This window comes from Rhincodon typus, chromosome 18 (assembly GCF_021869965.1).
Source record: "Rhincodon typus isolate 14 chromosome 18, sRhiTyp1.1, whole genome shotgun sequence".
In the NCBI taxonomy this organism is placed as follows: Eukaryota; Metazoa; Chordata; class Chondrichthyes; order Orectolobiformes; family Rhincodontidae; genus Rhincodon; species Rhincodon typus.
This window is the reverse complement of record NC_063349.1, coordinates 39,802,742-39,808,771: the sequence shown is the minus strand read 5'-3', so window position 1 is coordinate 39,808,771 and position 6,030 is coordinate 39,802,742. Positions and strand designations below refer to the sequence as shown.

The following is a 6,030-nucleotide window of genomic DNA, read 5'->3' as shown; positions in this document are numbered from 1 at the left end:
GATCCTTCTTCAGAAAAAAAAACTTGAAATGTTATACTGTGATCATTTACTTAATTACTCTTTTTTTTTCTGAAGAAGGGTCTAGGCCCGAAACGTCAGCCTTCCTGCTCCTCTGATGCTGCTTGGCCTGCTGTGTCCATCCAGCTCTACACCTTGTTATCTCAAATTCTCCAGCATCTGCAGTTCCTACTATCTCTAAAACACTTCTTGTGCCCACATTATTTTTAAAGTATACTGATTTCGTTAATGCAATATCAAGATTTACATGGAAACCATGACTATGTCATTACAAAATATGATTTATTTATGGTTTGTAAAATGATTGATTTATAGTCACATAGTGAAACTTAATGAAGGACTTAACAGCACAACAGTTTCAAAATCTGGGCATTTATAGTTGTGCATGTAACAACTAGAAGCAAAATAACCCAAAAGGTGTAGGCTGTACTTTGTTTGCTTTTTATTGCATCAAAAACACATGACTGATACAAAGTGAACAATATCTTTGATTTATATTGAAAACAATTTCAATCTTGCATCTGGAGACCATTGATTATTAGTGCCTTAACATATGAAACCTATTCTTGCAATTTGCCTTAAACTTTAAAATGTTTACAATGATCTCATTTGGTTTATGACTGTACAGTGCCTTCACACTTTCCAGAAACAATCAATATTTTGATGAACATAGTACTATGTTGCGAAATTTGGAATGCTAAATATTTCTAGAAAATGTTTTATGAAAGATATGTTCAGCATATCAACTGTAAATAAGCTGTATTCAAACAACAAATGAAATTGAAAAATAAGATCAAGAAGTTAAATTAGCAATGTTCAATTGTTATTCAAAATTGGAAACAAGCAGCTGGAATTATGAAGTGTTACACCTCAAGTTGTGCTTTGTTCCATGTGAGGAACTTGTTGGATGGAAGTTTTCTCCAATTTAAATATAAGAAAGCCCAAAGCCATTTATTTTGCCATTCTCATTGTAAAATCCCACACTAACAGAATTCACTCCTCTCCTTCCACCTGTCGAGGTTGAACCAAGCTGTTCAGAAATTTGATGTATTTGATACAGAGATGAGCTTCCAACCATATTTCTTCACCAACCACAGTCTGCCTGACCTGTAAGACAACATATTTCCAACTCTATATGATCATCCAACTCTCTACCTATTACAACTCATATACTACTGAAGGCCTCATCTTCTGGTCAGCTGTGGCTTGACTATTAGAACACAGTTCTGAAAGGCCTCCCACATTCCTCCTATTATTAACTTGATCTAATTCAAAACTCTGCTGCTTTTGTCTTCATTCATACGAAGTCCTGTTAAACTGAGTTTGTTGGCTTACACTGGCTTCTGGTTAAGAAACTCCTGAGTTATAAAATTCACATAGTCAAATCTGCCCACGGCTTCGCCCTCACCATTTCTGAAGTCTTCTCCAACCCCACAATCCTCTAAGATATATGTACTCCAACTTCTTAAGAAACAACAAAATTTATTACTTCATTGTTGGTGACTATGCCTTCACCTGTCTTGATACTACTGAAATTATTTCCTTAAGCCTTTCCACTTTGGTTCCTCCTTGTATTCTTTTAAAAAATTATTTAATACATCCCTCATGACCAATTTTGCAGAAGTGGGTTTGGTGGATGAAAGGTCTACCAGCCCACAGGAGAGAGATAACCAGTTAGGCTCACTGACAACTTATTTGTGGTCAATTAAAGGAGGTTGACTGAAATTTTCCAATCAGCATTCAGGATCCTATTGGTGAGAGTCCCAAGTGACCATATTTCTAAAGATTCCAATACAATTTCTCTGTTACAGTATAGAATTTCTTTTGCTGATGAAAATGTGATATTTGATTGCAAGTTACATTGTTTTCAGTAAAGCCATTCTTTTAAACAAAATATGCTTTCTACACAGTAGAAATGGGCTGAGTGATTACGACAGTCATTTCATCTTATGTCTCCAATGCTTTCATTGTCAATTTAGCTGCATTACTTTCCGTTGTAGAAAAGACACCCATTGCTGATAAAAGGATTGCCTAATTAAGGCTTAATATAAGTTTAAAACTTCTCTGCTTTTCAATTGCCTCCCGTTTGAAATGACCCTGTGTTTTTTACTTTGACCTTATTAACATGTATCATTAATTTAGTACTCAGAGCTGGTACTATTCTGTTCTTTGTTTATCCTCCTTCTCACTCACTAATAAATGCGCCTAAATATAACACGCAATATCTTGTAATGCTAGTTACGTTTCAAAATATTTCTTGAGGGCAACAAGGTAATATAGGTACTTGTTCCTTTTTTGCCATTGTAGGCCTGAAGAGGGAGAAGGCTGCCAGCAATGTTCTGTGCCAACAGCAAGCTAACCCTTCACAGAACTCTCTAAGCACCAGCACAGCTACACACATACCACAGGAGCTAAATCAATAGTGCCATGAGTTACAGTGCACAAATTAGATGGAACAAAAAGCCTGCAATAAAAGAAAGAGTTGTCTGACACCCAGAAAACCACAGGTTGGCTACTGACAAACACTGCTTTGGGAAATGAAGCGGTGCAATGGAATTAAACAACTTTTGGATGACTTTCAACTGTTTTTATGATTTTTGATAGAACTCTCTCTGTCTGTAGAACCGGTTCTTGCTAATTTAAATGCATGCAACAAAATCACATCTTCAACTTGTAATTTCCACAATTTCATAATTGTTTTCTCAAGCAGAATGTTGTGCATGCTGTTTAATCCCTTGAGAGTAAGAGGCAGTCATTCTAGTTTAAATGAACTACGATCCTTACACAATGGAAGATTGATAGGACTCACACAATCACCTTCCACATTTTGAGTTTCAATGTTTCTTTTGTCCACATGAAAACTGGGGGACAGGCTAGTTGGAATTCCTTTTTTTTGTGCTGATTCACTTAAATAAAGAGTTATATGACTTTCCAGATGACTGTGAATGTTCACATTTAATTAAGTGTTTGTTTGTGACTCAAGACTGTGTGAAGCTCAAGATGCCAAAGGTAGCATGATTTGACACAGTTTTAATAGTCTGTTCGTGTCCAACTTTTAAAGTATTGATTCAACACTCATAATATACAATACTAAGACTTGACATATGGAATATATTCACTGCTCAAATCCTGATATTTAAGTCACATTTTTTGAGGTTCACTTTTAATGTCAATATGTACAAATTGTTTTAGCCTGTTATAGTGAAATGATATCAGTATTTTCAGTGTTAACATTTCAGTGACCCTTCTTCAGAACTGAACTTTTTCAGCCCTGAAGAAGGGTCACTGGTCCCCAAACAGTAGCTCTGCTTTCTTTCCACAGATGCTGCCTGACTTGCTGGGGTTTTCCAGCAATTTCTGATTTTGTTTCTGATTTCCAGCATCTGCTGTTCTTTGCGTCTTTTTTTCAACATTTTTAATGGCAAAATTTTATATCAACCATGCCAATCATGCTGTAATTAAGGGTCTCTGACCACGAAAGCACTGTTTCACTACTTTCTCCATCTTTCACATCTTCTGCATTGCCGGTTCTCTAACACATTGATTGAGCTGCTCTGCCTTTTTTTTAAAACGAGATCCTCTCTTTAAATAGCTGTTTCTTTACAATAGCTAAAAGTCTTCCCTGTCTAGGCAGGATATCTCTGATGATCTTGACTACATAGTAAGTTTTATTGTGTATCTCAAGTTTAACACCTATGTTATTTGCAATTTGACAGGTGTATTAAGGTGTGTTTTCACTTTTATTTGGCAAGATCATAAGAATACAACTTTTCAATACCTTACAAATTTTGACTCTCCAAATTTTGTAATATATTAATTGCTGTATATCATATGTATGCTCTCTGTGTTACATTTACTTCCTGTAACGCTTTTCTCATTCCACTTTCCTTGTCACACCTTATGGGTCTGTGAATAAATTTAAACTTATCCTGTCACATTAAATTAGTGACCTGGTGATCATATATCCTTCTCCTTAGAGGAGGCAATGGCCTAGTGGTATTATTACTCAACCATTCCATCCTAAGACCCAGGTGATGTTCTGGGGACCTGGGTTCAAATCCTACAACAGCAGATGGTGGAATTTGAATTCAATAACTATTTGGAATTAGGAGTCTAATGACGACACTACATCCATTGTCAGTAGTCAGGGAAAAACCCATCTGGTTCACTAATGTCCTTGAGTGAAGGAAACTGCCAACCTTACCTGGTCTGGCCTCCATGTGAGTCCAGACCCACAGTAATGTGGTTGACTTTTAACTGTCCTCTGGGCAATTAAGGATGGACAATAAATGCTGCCTCGCCAATGACACCCTCATTCATGAATGAGTAAAGAAAATAGCATAGTACTGTCATTGTTATAAAACATCTTCCAGTTTAACATAAGCAGTTTATCAAGGATCAGAACTATGTTTGCCCTTGCATTACCTAGTTTAATAAACATGTGGCTTTGTTAGACCAAAGTTTTTCTGGCAAACTAATAATATTAACTTACCACATACTGAAAAACATTTTAAGTCTCGTCTTGATTATTTTTCTGTGCCACTTAATTTTGGTCAGGTGAAGAGAAGCAAAGATGATGTGTAAGAACAAACCTGTATGTATAGATCATTAAATATGCATAAAAACATATTTTCTGTCATGTCAGCTTTACTTCAGCAACATTGACAGTTTTGTTTTTAATAAATAATCAGTTTAGCAATTAATCTCAGTGTGATCCTTTGTGTTTGCGACAGCCTTCTAGTCAAAGGATGAGGGTTCTTAGTTGCAGTCCAAACTGCAAAATCAGATGATTTATGAAGACTTTATCCAACTGTAAGAGATGTTGTATCTCGGTACATGTGACAATAATAATTAATAATAATAAGAAGAATACATGTTGTGGCACACAATTCTGCCTCTGAGTCAGAAGCTCTGAGTTTGATCCCATTCCAATCAATTCCAGGAATTGATGTCTAATGAAGATTCAGAGCAGCTGATTATCAACCTGCAAATCCTTGCAGCAGATACCAATGGCAACTGATGAGAACAGCACAGCTGGTCAGCCATGTGGTGAAAAGAAATTTGGAACTACCTGATTATTATCCATAGCACCAGACTACAGCATAAAGTATATGTTGCCACAGCAACTTGGACTCTCAAAGTGAACCGTAACACACAATTACCACCACAATTTGTAAGCAACAAGAGCTTTTGATACCTTCTAAAAAAATGGGAGATTAACTGGCAGCAGGTTTAAATATTTTGAGATAGCAAGGTGTGGAGCTGGATGAACACAGCAGGCCAGGCAGCATCAGAGGAGCAGGAAAGCTGACGTTTCTGGTCTGGAGATCGTAGGAACTGCAGATGCTGGAGAATCTGAGATAACAAGGTGTAGAGCTGGATGAACACAGCAGGCCAAGCAGCATCAGAGGAGCAGGAAAGCTGATGTTTCGGGCCTAGACCCTTCTTCAGAAAATGGGGGAGGGGAAGGAGGCTCTGAAATAAATGGAGAGAGGGAGAGGTGGTGATAGAAGGTGGATAGTGAAGCAGATAGGTGGGAGAGAAGACGGACAGGTCAAGGGGGCGGGGATGAAGCTAGTAAAGGTGAGTGTAGGTAGGGAGTTGGGATGGGGGTTGGTCAGTGAGGAGGGAAGGGCGGGTATGTGAGAGGGAAGACGGATAGGTCAAGGAGGCGGGGATGAAGCTAGTAGAGGTGAGTGTAGGTAGGGAGTTAGAATGGGGGTTGGTCAGTGAGGTGGGAGGAGTGGATAGGTGGGAGAGAAGACAGACAGATCAAGGAGGCGGGGACAAGAGGGGGCTGGTCTTGGGATGAGGTCGGGGGTGGGGAGATTTTGAAGCTCGTAAAGTCCACATTGAGACCATTAGATTGTAGGGTTCCAAGGTAGAATATTAGGTGCTGTTCCTCCAGTTTTTGAGTGGCATCATTGTGACACTGGAGGAGGCCCAGGATGGACATGTCGTCCAGGGAGTGGGAGGAGGAGTTGAAGTGGTTCGCGACTTGGAGGTGTTGTT

General features: G+C 38.4%; 1 protein-coding gene across 1 annotated transcript in view; it reads left to right on the top strand.

Moving 5' to 3' along the window:
* Nucleotides 1-2,370, top strand: part of LOC125485363 (ras association domain-containing protein 9-like) — a 43,860-nt gene extending 41,490 nt beyond the window's left edge. The window contains exon 3 of the transcript XR_007264115.1: nucleotides 2,326-2,370. The gene's annotated coding sequence lies outside the window, so the exon portion shown is untranslated. The remainder of the gene's footprint in view (nucleotides 1-2,325) is intronic.
* The last annotated feature ends 3,660 nt before the right edge of the window (nucleotides 2,371-6,030 follow it).